At 38.9% G+C, this 17,132-nt stretch overlaps 1 long non-coding RNA gene across 1 annotated transcript in view; it reads left to right on the plus strand.

Moving 5' to 3' along the window:
* The window catches only part of LOC122457976, a 242,489-nt gene that overhangs the window by 188,910 nt on the left and 36,447 nt on the right, over positions 1-17,132 (plus strand). The gene's annotated exons all lie outside the window — the stretch shown is intronic.

The raw sequence follows: 17,132 nt of genomic DNA on the forward strand, positions 1-17,132 counted from the left end.
TTGTTGAAAACTCTTTAGCATGAATATTCATCCAGGAATTTTCAGCCTTTGAAAAACCAACTTTGTCTGCCTGATTTCACTTTGAATTCAAGCTGTACACATGAAATGTTTTGATGAATCAAGCCAATATTGTTGAGTGTACATCATTGCCAGTTTTTGAACGGGCATTTGTCAAGTTAGCAATCTGCAGAGCCTTCTGCCACATGATCTGTCTGTCTACCTAGGCAGCTTTAGGTCCTGCTGATTTTTTTAAAAAAAATTGGGTTCAGCATTTCAACAGTTCACGGCTAAAACAATGCAAGATTGTGCTTCCTGTGAATTTTACATTACAATGCATCAGCTAATGAAACTTTCAAAAAAGGCACGCTCGCTTGCTCTGTTTTTTTGCTTACAACGAAAACAAATACAGACAACTGCTTGCTAAAACTTTAGCAGTGGTGTCAGGCATTACGGACTTAATGAAAAACTAAACATTCCATATGAATATGATTTTGGACAATTAGTTTAAATTGCAATGGAACTCTTACAGTTACTTAAAGACCATAATCATTGTTAGAGATTTGCTATAACTCCTGCAGTTTGTGCAATGCAAAGCATTGGAACAAAATTAGACCTTAAATATATATTATAAAATGGAGTTTCCCATAATACCCAAATTTAGAATAAATAGGATGGATTTTATTTATTTAGAATTTTTTCAGATGATTACATATTCATGTACTTGAAAAATAATCTCCAACCCAGATGGTTTGTGTTAGTATTTGGCTGAATATTAGAGTATTAGATGAAATACTTCTTTAGAAAATGTAATGTAAAATATATGGCAGATACACTGCGTCCTTTAGGAGAGAAGTACATGCTTTAATACTGAACACATAATTTCTCAAAAATATACACTGTCTCTCAACTTCTCACATTAAATAACTAAGTTATCCCATTTAAAAATTCCGCAGGACCTTACTCTCCAAAGGTTTGCACAAGCACATGTCACTACTTGAAAGTAGTTTCTGAAGGCAGTTCACGTACAAGGCCCAGTTGTCTTCATTAAGAGCACGATTAGTTTCAAGATGATGAGGTAGATTTATAAATAAATAGTCACATGCATAAAAACAAAATATAATGTGTAGAGTGATGTGTTGTGTGGTTTGCAGATATATTCATGTTGCATATTATATGGCACATGTATATAACACATATACACTTTCTGCTGCCCTCTGGTGAATGGAACCTGCACTTGTTAAAGAATATTTGAATTTGTCACCATCCAGAGGCTAGACTTCAAATAAGATATATGCTATGGTACTATAAATACGTAATGACATATGCTTTAGCTCAAATAAAATAAATCTGTGAGGTTCACAGCTTTGCACTTCACAAGTTTTCCCCATATGTACTTTTCACCCTACTCACTATCTTTTATTAGTGCCCTTTCTGCCCTGAAGTGTTTTCTACAACATACTGTAACCTCTGCAGTGTTCTCTTTCAAATTAGCTATGTTTCCATCATCTGATATTGAACTATTTGTCATATCTGACCTACAGTTCATTAGACTAACAAACAAAATAGTGTTATGTACAAAGTACCAGAGATGTGAATGTTTCTTTATTTAATACATGTGATCAAATCACATTGAAGTCAAGAGTTTTTGCCATTGACTTCAATTGGGCCATAATTTTATCCATAGTTTAGACAGTTCCCTGTCCCAAGGAACTTTCAGCCTAAAGAATGCAACTCTGTGAGATTTTGAGACCTCTAAGAATCAGGCCTTGAGTTTGACAAATGCAAAAAACCAACAACTAAAGATGAGGTAACCCTTGCGGTATCATGTCAATCATAGAATTGACAGGTATCACAAACAGAGAGACAGACACAAAGAAAGAAGATAAAGGAGAGAAGAGTGATGCTAAGGGTATAACACTTTACAATTCAATATGGAGTTGCCAAATCTTATGTCAGGAATAGCTTGGAGGAAATATGGCTGGTGTCTTTTAGTCCATTTCATAGTATACATGGACTATGTAAAATATTCTCTCATTTGTATTCAACATTCTGATTTAAGTCAGGTTGACAGCTCTATTCATACATTTGCTATTTATTGGCTCTGAAAAAAGCACATTTTGAAAATGATCTGTCTCCAGTAGTGATTCATTGTTTAATACAGGGGGTCGGCAACCTTCGGCACACAGCCCATCAGGGTAATCCGCTGGCGGGCCGCAACAAATTTTGTTTACATTGACCGCAGGTATGCCCCCCCACATAGCTCCCAGTGCCTAGGAATGGTGAACCACAGCTACTCAATCTCTCTGATGAACATCTGACAAGAGTATACATTTTAATTAAAAATTATACACTCCTAGATCTTGAAGAAAAACATCTTAAGATACTTGGCAGTGGCCTGAATGCTTTTGAAGTTAACAGAAGACTAGCTTCCCAACTGTTTGGGGCAGGGAGCATCTTTTTGATCGGGATTGGTAGAAAACCTACCCCACTGGGATTCCTGGGTGCTATGATAATAGAAAAATAGGACTTAGGTAACTCTGCGGGTATGTTAAGTTTATCAAAGCCAAGCACCACCCCAGGAATTGTGAGTTCGAATACAATCCATAGCAGAAATCTGAAGTTAAAAAAAAAAGGCTCCAATCTGCTGCTATCAAAGGAGTTCTTTCTGAGAACAATTTATGGAAGGTTGTGGTAGAGTCTCCATCACACAGAATTTTTAAATAAAGATTGGATGCTATTCTAAAATATATGTTCCAAGAATTATTTTGCAGAAGTTCTATGGCCTGTGTTATACAGAAGGTTAGCTTAGATGATCACAATGGTCCCTTCTGGCCTTGGAATCTATGAAATAATAAATAGTAATACAAATAAATAACATTATTGTTAATTTGTGTTACTGTCATGGGTAGAGGCCAGGATCTTGTTGTGTTAGGCACTGAAAAAGGTATAACACAGTTCTTGCCCTGAAGAGATGAAATAAACAAACAATCAAGACAGTCATGGGCTTCAGGAAAAATATGCTAACAGTTTGCAAAACAGCCCACATTAGTTACTTCAATGTAGCAGGTGGGATGGAACTGTAGGAGGGAAACAGACACACACAGAATCTTAAACTTAAAAATTTGTAGATAGTGCAGTCAGATGTGACTACTTCTACTGGAATCAGGAATAATCTGTGGGTGTGATTCTACATTAGAATTATATTAGAATGATCTTCTTCTTCAGGAAGAAAAGGAGTACTTGTGGCACCTTAGAGATTAACAAATTTATTTGAGTATAAGCTTTCGTGAGCTACAGCTCAATTCATCGGATGCATTCAGTGGAAACTACAGTGGTGAGATTTGTATATACAGAGAACATGAAACAATGGGTGTTACCATACACACTGTAACCAGAGTGATCACTTAAGGTGAGCTATTACCAGCAGGAGAGTGGGGAGAGGGGGGGACCTTTTGTAGTGATAATCAAGGTGGGCCATTTCCAGCAGTTGACGAGAACGTCTGAGGAACAGTGGGGGGTAGGAGGGTGGGATAAACATGGGGAAATAGTTTTACTTTGGGTAATGACCCATCCACTCCCAGTCTCTATTCAAGCCTAAATTAATTATATCCCGTTTGCAAATTAATTCCAATTCAGCAGTCTCTCGTTGGAGTCTGTTTTTCAAGTTTTTTTGTTGAAGTATTGCCACTTTTAGGTCTGTAATCGAGTGACCAGAGAGATTGAAGTGTTCTCCAGCTGGTTTTTGAATGTTATAATTCTTGACATCTGATTTGTGTCCATTTATTCTTTTATGTAGAGACTATCCAGTTTGGCCAATGTACATGGCAGAGGGGCATTGCTGGCACATGATGGCATATATCACATTGGTAGATGTGCAGGTGAATGAGCCTCTGATATTGTGGCTGATGTGATTAGGCTCTATGATGGTGTCCCCTGAATAGATATGTAGACATAGTTGGCAATGGGCTTTGTTGCAAGGATAGGTTCCTGGGTTAGTGGTTCTGTTGTGTGGTTTGTGGTTGCTGATGAGTATTTGCTTCAGGTTGGGGGGCTCTCTGTAAGCAAGGACTGGCCTGTCTCCCAAGATCTGTGAGAGTGGTGGTCATCCTTCAGGATAGGTTGTAGATCCTTGATGTTGCGTTGGAGAGGTTTTAGTTGGGGGCTGAAGGTGATGGCTAGTGGTGTTCTGTTATTTTCTTTGTTGGGCCTGTCCTGTACTAGGTAACTTCTGGGTACTCTTCTGGCTCTGTCAATCTGTTTCTTCACTTCAGCAGGTGGGTATTGTAGTTGTAAGAATGCTTGATAGAGATCTTGTAAATGTTTGTCTCTGTCTGAGGGGTTGGAGCAAATGCGATTGTATCATAGAGCTTGGCTGTAGACAATGGATCGTGTGGTGTGGTCTGGATGAAAGCTGGAGGTTTTCTTCAGGAAGGTTTCAGAGTAACAGCCATGTTAGTCTGTTTCCGTAAAAAGAAAAGGTGTTCTTGTGGCACCTTAGATACTAACAAATTTATCAGAGCATAAGCTTTCGTGAGCTACAGCCCACTTCATTGGATGCATACAGTGGAAAATATAGTGCGGAGATTTTATATATACAGAGAACATGAAACAATGGGTGTTACCATACAGACTGTAACAAGAGTAATCAGGAAAGGTGAGCTATTACCAGCAGGAGAGCGTGTGTGTGTGTGTGTGTGTGTGTGTAACCTTTCACTACAAAAGTACCCCCCCTCCCCGTCCTCCGGTCTCCTGCTGGTAATAGCTCACCTTTCCTGATCACTCTTGTTATAGTCTGTATGGTAACGCCCATTGTTTCATGTTCTCTGTGTATATAAAATCTCCCCACTATATTTTCCACTATATGCATCCAATGAAGTGAGCTGTAGCTCACGAAAGCTTATGCTCTAATAAATTTGTTAGTCTCTAAGGTGCCACAAGTACTCCTTTTCTTTCTTCAGGAAGGTTTGTCATATCACTTCCTTCATGTGTAGTTTCCCTAAGTCAAGTCTTATAAACCTATGAAAGACAATAATTGCATGTACTTCTGTACCTACATCATCCCCAATTGAGATATTTTTTCCCAAAGTTTGTGGGATGCCTGAAATCTTCTGACCAATGATATCATGTGATAAATGTTGTTGTTGTGGGTTTGTTTGTTTTTTTGTTTGTTTTCCCACTCATCCCCTGCTCATCATGCCTCATTTCTAGTGGAGTGATGAAATGGGTGGCTTTCTGCGAAATAAAGCATGGATGTTGCCGGCCACTTGCAAAGTGACCAACTTGCCCAAACTCTATCCAATTCAAGATAGTGTTAAATAGATTCTCTATTGGACACCAACCGAGTCACATTTCAGAGGACCAGATACTGAGTTGGTGTCAATCAATATAGTTCCACTAAGGCAGTGGAGCTATGCCAACATACACCAACAGATATCTGGTCCAGAATGCCTCAATTAAATGCTAATGTTAACTAATTAGCGAGAGAGACATTTTTACAAATTGTACCAAAACCACTTTTAAACCAGTTTAATTTACTATTTGCAGCTTTGCTATATTTTAATGGGTTATATTACATTATGCTGACTACATTCAACTTATTTTTGCACAGAGTGCTTTAACAGAATAAGAAATGGACAGAATCTCTTTGAACTTTGTGTTTATTTTGCTATCTTAGGTATTATATAGTTGCTGTTGGATGGAGACTCTTAGAAGCCTGGAGAGAGAGAAAGAAATGGATAAAGCAAAATGGGGTAACAGTTCAGATGTGTGTTAGGAAAATTTTCTGTTTCTCCCCCCAACTTAAAAAGACTTGCCTAAAGCTATTGACATGTTTTTGTGATCAATTTATAATCTGAAGCACATTATAATAATTTGTAGTATTCCAGGAAGGTTAAAATTGCTTTGAAGCAGTATATGTCAGAGTTAATTCTCTCTAGTTTTTTCAAATTAAGAAAATAGAATATATTCGGGAGTATGCAACAAATGTTACATAGGAGCGGAGTACCGAGGCTATTAACTTGTTGCTTCTGTTGTGTAGACACTGAACTGTTGATATTGTCCCTGTGTTTCTGTGCTTTCTTGGTCTCATATTTGAGAATGGAAATTAATGCTGATATTATTTGGAATTAGCATTGAAATTATTTCTACTTGTGACAGAGGGAGAAGCTGAGAGGCACAAAGAAGGGGAACACCTTGGAAGAATACCATAGCAGCTGCACACTCTGTAAATAGCATTTAAAATACATTAAAAATCACTTGGCTGATCTTCAAAGCACTTTGTAAAATACAGTATGTACTGTTTCAAAAATATGCACTGTAGAGGCCAAATGTGCATCTCAGGGCAGAATTTGACCCTGTTAGGTCAGAACAGATGGACCAAATGCCCTTTTGGAATTTGTCTTTAAAACATGTGTACATGTTATACTATACCAAGTCTAAAAAGTCTGCGCCTTTAATTAAACTGGTCCCTGACAGGCCACTTCAATGGCTATTCAAATTAATTCTATAATAAATACTAGATCTTTACAAAAATTTGGTTTAATTTTTGAAATATTATTTGGTCTAACAGAAAATCAGCCCCTGACTGACACACTAAAATACTGCATATATTGCAAAATTTCATACCATTTTCAAAGTTCATGGAATCTAAGCATATTTGGCATCTCAGTTTTCATTGTGTATTATGACAAATGAAGATGTCCACAACTCTTGAAAATGTATTACACCTGTTCATCACTCCTGGTGTTTTCACACAATGCAAATATGAACCATTAGAAATAAAATATACATAAATACGCAATGGGCTTCTCACAGGATGTAACCAACCTAGTAATAATAGGTCACAGAATGTTTAAGAGGCACCTCAATTTACTGTCTCTCCAAAAGCCTAAGGGGAAAAAAGGTGAGCTTGGCAAAATGCTCTGATTATTAACAAATCTGGGCTCTATTGGACTAAGGAGGGAAGTGAATATGAACCTTTTTTAAAAAAACATACAAAAAACCTGGCACTTGAGCCCTTTCTTAAATCATGGGGTTGTTAACTCAAACAACTTTGTTGCTCACAACTGTGGTGGTATCACACAAGGAGATAAGTAGTTTTTCAGTTCATCAGGTCCTTATAAATTTAAGACCAAAGCCTTGAACTCCACCTAGTAAACGTAACATCTGTCAGTGCAGATTATAGGCTATTGTCATACCAGGTCTCTGTGTGAAGCAGTCAAATGGCACATAACCAAAATTCGCCACCAAATTTGGTCCGCTGGTTGGATCATTAGCTTGCCCGTGCTCAGTACCGATGGGCAGCACAACATGAATGCTGATCCATTGCCACCCATGCAAGCGACCTACATGAGGCTGGTTGATGTAAAGCTGCACAAAGCTATGCGTATTGTTACTGGGACCTTATGGGCAACTCCGTTGCCATGGCTCCTGATACTTAGCAACATAGCAGTGCTCCATATTCGCCATGAAAAGACCTCTGTCACATTGCTGGCTAAGATCAATGAGACTACACCTGCCATTGTACACAGACCTCTTTGACCACTCACCTGTCTTCTGGCCCTTTATGGTCATTTATGCCACCACAGGATGTGACAGTGGAATCTGCTTGGCGCAGCAAGTGGTCACTGACGACAGTCGTTAATCACTCTCTCATCACTGACCCAACCATCTGTCCACCAGTTTTGATCTGCCAAGGGACCTGTGGTCATCTCTGAACTGGTTTTGAACAGGGCAACAATGCAGCAAATCTCTTTAAATAGGGTTTTTCTAATGACCCGCGATGCAGCTGCAATCAACTTCAGGATATGTCACATATCATTATTGAGTGCCCACTAACTTATTTCGACAGCAGGCTACCAGCTTTCCACTAGGCTGATGATGGGCTATTAAATGTTGGGCACATTGCGCACATGCTGATGATGATGTGTGAAGCACTGCTTGATTTTTTTCTAAATGCATAATGCATCCATGGAGCTTCAATTTCTAGATTAGGGATCAGCAACCTTTGGCACGCCGCCCATCAGGTAAATCCGTTGGCGTCCACAGGTTTGGCCGATCGCAGCTCCCACTGGCCACGGTTCACCATTCCAGGCCAATGGGGGCTGCGGGAAGTGGCGTGGGCTAAGGGATGTGCTGGCCACTGCTTCCCATAGCCCCCATTGGCCTGGAATGGCAAACCGTGGCCAGTGGGAGCTGCGATCGGCCGAACGTTCAGACGCTGCAGGTAAACAAACCGTCCCGGCCTGCCAGTGGATTTCCCTGACAGGCCACACGCCAAAGGTTGCTGATCCCTGTTCTAGATGCTCTCATAATGAAACCCATATCTAATCTCAAGGCAACTAAAGAGCAAATATGGGGCACTGCTATGTGGTATCACAAGAGGCCACACTGTTATCTCCAGGTGAAGACAGAACAAACCGCTCTTGGAAATAGCTGCTACCTCTGAATCCAGAACTACATCTGGATCTAACAAGCCTCCAAAGTTCATAACTAACAGCATAACAATCGTTTAGTTGGGGCTGTGGACATAAACTCTTCAAGCTTTTCTGATTGCTTCTCCTAGGCTACTAACACCATCTCAGTCTTGTCTGACTTGAGTGACTAACAGGCCTCAATTTAATTAAGACTCTGAGTCAACCTTTACTCTGTATAAGCTATGTCAAAGAAGAAAGAAATATAGAATTGAGTGTTAAATAGTATAGTGAATAGGTAATTTTAATTGATTTGCCAATTATCTTTGTATATTAAAATACAAACTAATAAAGAGCTGTACAACACTATGTTCTGGGTGAAATCCTAGCCCCACTGAAATGAGGCAAAACTTCTATTAACTTTAAGGATCAAGGTTTCACCCAATGGCTCCTTCTCCTAATGGCCCAGTATACATGTTGAACAGGAATAGTAATCAGCCAGAATCCTATATGATGCTACAGAAAGCCCTTGTTGCAAAAGAGCAATTACATAACATTGGGACTTCTGAAAAAGAAAGGTTCTCATCCATACACATCTGATTTAATTTAGTAGGTACCCTTATATGTCAACAAATCCTTATTGTCAACTGTAGTAAAGGTAGCTGCTTTTCATGACTTTCCAAGCAGAGATCATCAATGAATGCCACCAATGTTGTTTTGTATAATCCTTAAACCTCAGTTCAGACTGACTGGAGTCTAGAAAATCTGAGGACTCATGATAGAGTTTAACTATCACAACTTTCTTGACCCCCTTTTCAAAAAAAAAAGGAGGTTGCAGACATGCCAATGTCAAGAGATGATGGCCTTAGCTCAAGCTACGAAATAAAAGGGCAGAGTGCAAGCCAAAGTGAAGCTGTGACAACATCATCAGGCTAAAACACCGTATGTCAGTGTTCACCTTTGCTAGCCATGAAGGACCCCCTCAACACCTTCATAACCTAGCACAGAGCACATCCATGAAACTTAACGAGCTACAGTGGTTGAAAGTCAAACTGTGAGACTCAGCATTTTCCCCTTTAAGACACTGATGTGCCACTACATCAGTAGATGACATTTCTCCAAATCCAAGCAACTGTGATGCTTTGCCATGTTATGTTGCAGACAGGGTGCACAAACCTTTATGCTGTGTCTAGATGGAGGCAACTACAAAGCCAGGTTCTAAGCCCCTAAACCTGGAATAGTTCCATTGTGAAAAGATGTACTTTTAATAGTCAAGCATTTGTTTAAAAAAACAAAACAAAACAGCAAAATCATCTGTTTTTTACCCAGCCATACCTGGTTAGAATGAAAAATAAAAGTGCAAGCATGATGATGACTTAGCACAAATCTCAAGAAATTAACTTAAAAACTAAAAGTACTCTTTATAGCCATGCTTTATCGCTAGCTGTGATCACATCACTTATGTATTTTGTAAGCAGTTTAACAAGAATCTTTCAATTGCTTTGGATTTTTTTAAATCCAGAATAATGGATGCAAGGTTTCTCAGAAAAAGCCTGAAACATGAAAGATGATATATCAGGAAATGAAAACTTAAATGTCTCCAAGGAAAACATGTTTCACTGGGGGAATTACAGCAGATGTTTACATTTTTTGCTGTCTGTGAGGAAATAACATATGTCTGTTTCATTGATTTGTTTATCAAATACTGACATAGGTTCCTATTGCTGGTGATGGGAAACAAATCAGAATCATAAATACCAGAAACACAAAATAAGAAGATCCCTATTTCAATCCTGAAATTAATCAATGGCCTTTAGCCTCCGTGCTGCAAAGTTTTAATCAGTTATGACTTCATCTGATAAGGGTTGAGTTCTTTCCCCATTGTATGAATACCCTCTCACAGTGAAAATCTAGGAAACATGAAGGAAATCTTCAAGGACCCCTTGACTGAGTTCTTTCCTGACCATTCACTAAGGATGTGGGGTTTGCCCCCTCATGGATGAACTGCAATGAATCCCCAATTTGCTACATGAATCCCTGGGGATTGTCAGGAGGCCAGAACCATCTACATAAAGGCCCTTGCCTCAGCAACAGATCCATACCCTTGTTGCCCAATGAGCAGCATATGGCTCCTAAAATGGAGGTGAAAAGGTCCAATGAAAGTCATACAGTCCAAGGGTCTTAACTTTTCTTGGGGACTCTTCCTTGGCCCAGTGGGAGAAAAGTGCATCTCTGAGCTTGCAGCACCCAGAATGAAGCTGCAAACTCCCTGTCCTACAGTCTGCCCAGTCCAACTCCCTGCTTGTGTTTCCTAACCCCAGAGACTGGCCTCCACAGGGGGTGGGGGACAATGCTGCACAGGTGGCTGACCCCTCCCCACCCTTCCACATAAAAGAGTTGATTGTGAAGAGTCCCCAGTCCCTCCCATAGTTTTTCTCTATTAGGGGCATGCTAGAGCAAGAAAGAGCATAATGCTGCTTTGGAAAATAAACACATGACTGTGTTGTAGATTTAACCTAAGCATTTATCCCATTTTTCTGTCATTCATAACTAAAGGACCACCAGCAAGCTTAGTGCAACCTCTGGCCTTCATTAACCACATTGTAGCTTTCCCTCCTGAAAAGTCTTTCCTTCTCTGTCTTATTCTGTGTCACTTAATGGGTTAAGTACCTCAGAAAATGGGCAGTTTTGAAGGAGTAGATTATCCATTCACTGCTGCTTGTCCCCCGCCCCTCTGTCCCCCACCTTCTGTTCCTTTCTTTGCAATTTCAATGAAAGATGGAGAAGAACAAAAAGATTTGGAGGAAAGTCAAGCTAATCAGATTGAATCCCCTTCAGTTCAGAAATGTAGGAGTTAAGTCTTGTAGCTCAGGCTCTGAGCTGTTCAATAAATTGAGAAGTGTGTGTTGGGGAGAGGATCGAGGGGGAAAATGGGGGAAGGCCAAGGAGAGCATTCTTTATGGTGTTTTGTAGCCTCTGGGAAAGGAAAGCATTGCTCTTTCAGAAAAGTCAGATTAGTGTGCTCCTTCAGGCACCTCATCTGGAGAAACTTTTCCATGGCTGCATTATAATCACTGTCATCTGGAAAAGAAAGGGAATGCTGTTTTTGTAATGAACAGAATGATTAATTTGGAGCTGTCCAGCAGGGCTTAAGTTCATTGACAGTTTCTCATGTTGATGCAGCCATTTTTTTCCATGCCCACTCCACTGGCCTATTCCTGAAAAAAGACCTGTTTCAATTCTAAGTGCTGACTGGGTTATCTGAGATCTGAATATGACATCAAAGTTAAGATTTCTAGATCATCACAAAGGGGGCAGCATATGGCCCTGTGATTTTAGATCCTGACTCAGCAATGTGCTTAAGCACATGCCTAACTTTAAACATGTAAGTAGTCCCATTGAAGTCAGTAGGACTATTCAAGGGGTTAAAGCGAAGCATGTGCTTAAGTACCTTACTGAATTGGGACCTTATTTTTTAAATGTAACTAATACATTTATTAACGAGGTGTTTTCTGGCTATCTGACAAATGGAATGGACTTGATTTCCCTCAGATTTGCAAGGCTTTACACTGATGTAATTCATTGACTTCAATGGAGTTATTCATTACTATACTGGTGTGCGAGGGGAATCAAGCCAAATAAGTTTTTTCTCTAAATTGATCAGAGCCAGATTCTTCTTCCCTTATACCATAATGAGTAGTACCTTGCTCCATCAGTACTCAAATGGAACTGGTCACAGATTGGATGTAAATAAATTGGCAGAATTAATAAAAGACTATGCTATTGTCAGAGAATTAACATCTCCAGTTTTGAAAATAAATGTCTTATCTTTGTTTCAAAAACCAGTGAGGCATATACCAGCATTACTGTAACAGCATGGGACCTCTATTATCCTCTAACAATATCCTGGGCCACTGGTAGCATCTGTTAAATATGACTTCACCTACTGCTATAGAAAAAACATTACATTTAACAGTGAACATGTCATGTGCTTTTGAAGGAGAGAAAAAAGATACAGTATAAACTGCAAATAAAATGTGAAACTCAAATATGATAAGGCAAGATTTTACCTGAAATTAGTTTTGTGGGCAAAAATTATATTTAGTTTAAAATTTTCACCCCATCCCCCAAAAAGAAAGGTTTCAAAGAAAATTTAAATTGAGTTTCAAATATCTCAGATTTAAACATTTGGAATTCAATTATTTTTCTCTTTGTTTCAAAATCAACTACAGTATTGAGTTACTATGTTGCTACACATCATCAAAATGCAAAAACTTAAAGCAGATTGTACTTACCTGTGTTTTTACAAGTACAAATACCTTGATGCTTCAAAATATTGAAACCTATCCAAGTCATAGTGTTCTACAGTTCACTATTTACGGTACTAGAAACCCTTAGAAAATTAAAATAGCAATAAATATAGGGATAATTGATAGCTACACAGTATGCATTCTGTGAAGAGAACTTGGCTACTTTAGCAGGAAACAGTATATAGTATATTTGAATGCTGCGTATCCTAATATGGTTTAACATATGGTCAAAGAGAAACTGCATTTAAAATGAATAGGAACTGGGAAGATATTTGGCAAGTGTGGGGAGATAACTTTTAATACTTTTGTGAATATGTACTTTATAGTGTTTCATTGCAATTTACCTTATAGTGGGTTTTTAGAAATTCACAAAGCATAGGTAGCAGACTGTCATACACAAAAAATTTCTAATTTACCTGTGATTTTTAATATTTTCAGTGCAAAAATAAGCTCAAAACATTAGCAGGTTAGTATAAGTGAAAAGTAATATGTTAAGTAATAAAATCCTAGACCTGGATTCTGCAATTGTCTGTATTTAGACACATCCTTGCACTTGCTCTGAGCCCCATTGAAGTCCAAGTTACACACATACACATCTGGAGGATCAGAGCCTTACATCTCACAGGACTAATACTCAACCTTTCAACTTAGGTTCTATTGCAGTGCTCCATTCTTCCCCTCACAGGCTCAAATCTCACTAGCCATCTAAGAACACAGTAATATTTCTAACTGTAAACTCTTTGGGAACCATAAACAAAGCTGTTTTGATCTTTTCTGAGTTATGCTGTATAAATCTATATTTTCTCCAGTCTTTTAATCAGGAGAGGTTTGTACTTAGACCGTACACAAATGGCTGATGTTTGAAATTTCAAATTATCTTGATTCGTAGATGGAATGGAGACTGAAAAATGAAGCCAAGTTTGAAGAAAATTGGTTCAGTAGTTTCACTTAACCTCAGCAAGGCAGATCTTTTTCTCTCAGATTGTAGACGCATAATTAAAGCTGTCTGGATTTTAGAGAAGGAATAGCTAGATCAATCAATGAGTAAGTCCCACTGGCCAAGATGACTGAAATTTTTAGCTTCACAAGCCCAATGGGCAAGGGCCAGATTCTGATCCGTTACTCCATGAATAGTCAATGTTAACTTAAATGGGGACTCCTCTACATGGTCCTGTAATATGGTCATTTTTCCTCCACTCCAGCCCACACTTTTTGTTTAAAAAGGGTGTGTGTGGGAGGGAAATTAATACTAGACAGAAATATTTTCTTTAGAGAAACAAATTGATTTAAAAAGGCCATTAACCTGAAAGCTCCCCAGTATTAATGGAGCTTTAAGCTTCCACTAGAGGATATGGCTTAGTGGTCTAAATATCATGTTTGAAAAATTTACTCATTCTTTAGTTGCCAAATTACATCTAGGCAACATTGGCCCAGTTGTTTATCTTCTTGACATATAAACTGAGTTCACTGCAATTTATCATGTGGATTTTTTCATATCTTAAAAAACTGAAGCTGATTTTCCTGTGTGTGGACACTGATTTTTATAAGGGTTTTATCCAGTATTGTAATAAATTTCTCCCCCATCTGAGTTCTAGACATCAGTGTAGTTCTATGGTGCTTTATGTATCAAGTGCTTTGGGATGAAAGGTGCTCACTCAGGATATGTGTGCACTGCAATAAAACACCCATGACTGGCCCATGTTGTCAGCTGACTTGTGCTCTGGGGGCTCAGGCTGCGCAGCTATACAATTGCAGTGAAGATGTCTGGGATCGGGCTGGAGTATAGACTCTGGTATCCTCCCACTCGAGGGGTCCCAGAGCCCTGGCTCCAGCCCGAGCCCAGACATTTACTCTGCAATTTTATAGCCTTGCAGCTCAAGCCCCGCGAGCCTGAGTCAGTTGACACAGGCCAGCCATGAATGTTTATTGCTGGTTAGACATACCCTCAGAGTCCTGTAGGGGAGTGTGCGGGGGGAGTGCTTGGACTCTGTGCAAGCTCTGAGCATAATCACGAAGCAGGTGGCAGTCTCTGCTTTAATGTTCAGCAAGAAAATAGTTAAAAATGTTCACTTCATTTTGACCTTGCTAGCTTCCAAATTTATCACCCCCTTGAGATGAGGGGACAGTCTGCAGATCCCTTACTATAAAAATGCAGAAACCCCTGAGCGAAGATCATGTTCATTGCTTTTTACAGAGCATTTAAGTGAGGTTGAGGGAAAAATAATCCTCCCAACACTGATTTGGAAAGGTTGTATCAACTATTACTCTACAACTATTACATAACTACAGATCATGGACTTCAGGAAAGTTTTGAGAGAATATCTCTGGGCCCTTATTCAGTGAGAACTAGACTTATGGACTCATGTAGGGAGAAATATACTTCCCACTTCACTTCCCACTGGTACTGTTACCAGACTTCTCCTCCTTCAGACCCCTTTGTGGCTTACCCACTTTATACAATGGTGCTACAATAGGTTCACTGTATTTAGTACCTCTTTTTCTATGGAAAGGTGGTCAGCATTTGGCCCTGAGAGTTATTGTTTCATTCTGTCTAAAAATTCAGGATATTTTTCTTTTATTTAATTTGGTGATAGCCAAAGTTGTTTTGTATGTTGTTTCCAATGTTTCGTAATACCTACCTGATAAGACACAATGTTCAGTAATATAAACAGGAGTTTAAAAATATCAGATTTAAATGCCATTATGTGTTTGACATTTTGAAACAAATTGTGTAGAAGGCTTTGTAGAATTCAAAGCAAATTCAAATTTTTATGAAGCACAAGTCATGGATCCTTAGTGATAAACCTAGTACTCCCTTTTTTTTTAAACAAAGGTAATTGTATTTCCTTTATTTAACAGCTAGCCAGTAAAAGAGGCCTAGCAGTAGTTGTTTTGCTTGGCGACAGCAATGTTGCAAGAAAATCAGTAAGTTCAGTAATCAACTGAATCAAAGTTAAAAAGATGATAGCATATCATCATAATATGAAAATGTAACAATGGCCTTGGTGAGGGCAGATAGACTGTTTATTTTGTTGGACTCTTTGCTACCTTGGAAGGGATTCATTTTGATTGTATGACCAGATGAGGACTGAGTCACTGAAGACCTGACAAGTGAGATCAATAACTTATAGGCACCAGGAGAAGGACTGCAGTTCTTCACCCACATGCAAGGAGGCACTCAAGAGGTGAGTGACCTCCTTACACTCATAATAAGAGATATTCAGAGACATAACAAAGGGATCCCTGAGGTGCTGGGACTGAGGCTACTCTGTTATATTTACTTAGTGGCCTCTGAAATGTTTTTGATTTGAGAATATGCAAAATGTTTTTATTTAAATAATGGAACACTCAGTAAACTGAAAAAATTGTCATGTATTGTGCTACCAGAGCTATTTAAAATGTAGCATGCCTATCATATCTGCTAACAAAAGGGATTCATCTTTAGGTCATATAAATCACAGGTTCCTCAGGTAGTGGCAATTACTTGTATGTGCTCAGTATTGTTGATGGGAAATTACTAGGGCTGGTTGCAATTTTTCAGTGTTTTCAAGCTTCTGATGATGATACATTTTCCAGGTTTTGGTTTCAGTTTTTCAGTTTTTGGTTTGTTTTGGATTTTGTTGTTGTTGTTTTTAGTGACTTTTTTTCTAGAGCTAATCCAAATATTTAGAAAATTCAAAATTTCAACAATTTTTTGGAAGAAAATTTCAAAAAGATTGAATTTTTTCACCATATTCTACCATTATTATTATTTATTAATACTATAGTAGTGCCTAGATCTCCCAGCTGAAATACAAACACAATGAAATAAAAGTTGCTTACAATATAAATAGACAAAAGGGGAAACAAGCAGTAATGCACTAGCTGTGAGGTAACACCAGGATTAGAACTCAAGGTTTCATGACTCACAGAGCTGCACTCAATCCACTACATCATGCAGCCCCATCTACATTCTTTGGGGTGTAATTATTATCATCCTACCATCCAGTTGCATCTTCCTGCAGGGCCAAAGCTTCCTTTATCACTGCTCCTGTCTATCATGTGGAAGAACATTGCTGAAACCTCTTCACAATTGCCTCATGTACATTGGAAGAGCATTGACGGTGTTAACCAAGTTCATCTCATTACCAACCTTGAAGAATTTGGAGTCTCTGAAACTAGAAAGTATCTGAAATCTTTTAATTTTTGCCCTATTTTTCCCTTGCCCCCAAAACAGAGCCCTTACCCCAAATCCTTTCTCTCCCATTAGCTATAGCACTTGCACCCTTAACCGGTAGTAGTAATAGTAGCATTGCCTAGAGGTTTCAACTGATATCAGGGGCCTATTGTGCTAAGTACTATATATTCATATTGTAATGGGGTATACCTGGCCTGTGTGGCTCCCTTGAGGAGGCCACGCGGTCCTAAGACA

The sequence above is a fragment of the Dermochelys coriacea genome, chromosome 1, assembly GCF_009764565.3.
Source record: "Dermochelys coriacea isolate rDerCor1 chromosome 1, rDerCor1.pri.v4, whole genome shotgun sequence".
In the NCBI taxonomy this organism is placed as follows: domain Eukaryota; kingdom Metazoa; phylum Chordata; order Testudines; family Dermochelyidae; genus Dermochelys; species Dermochelys coriacea.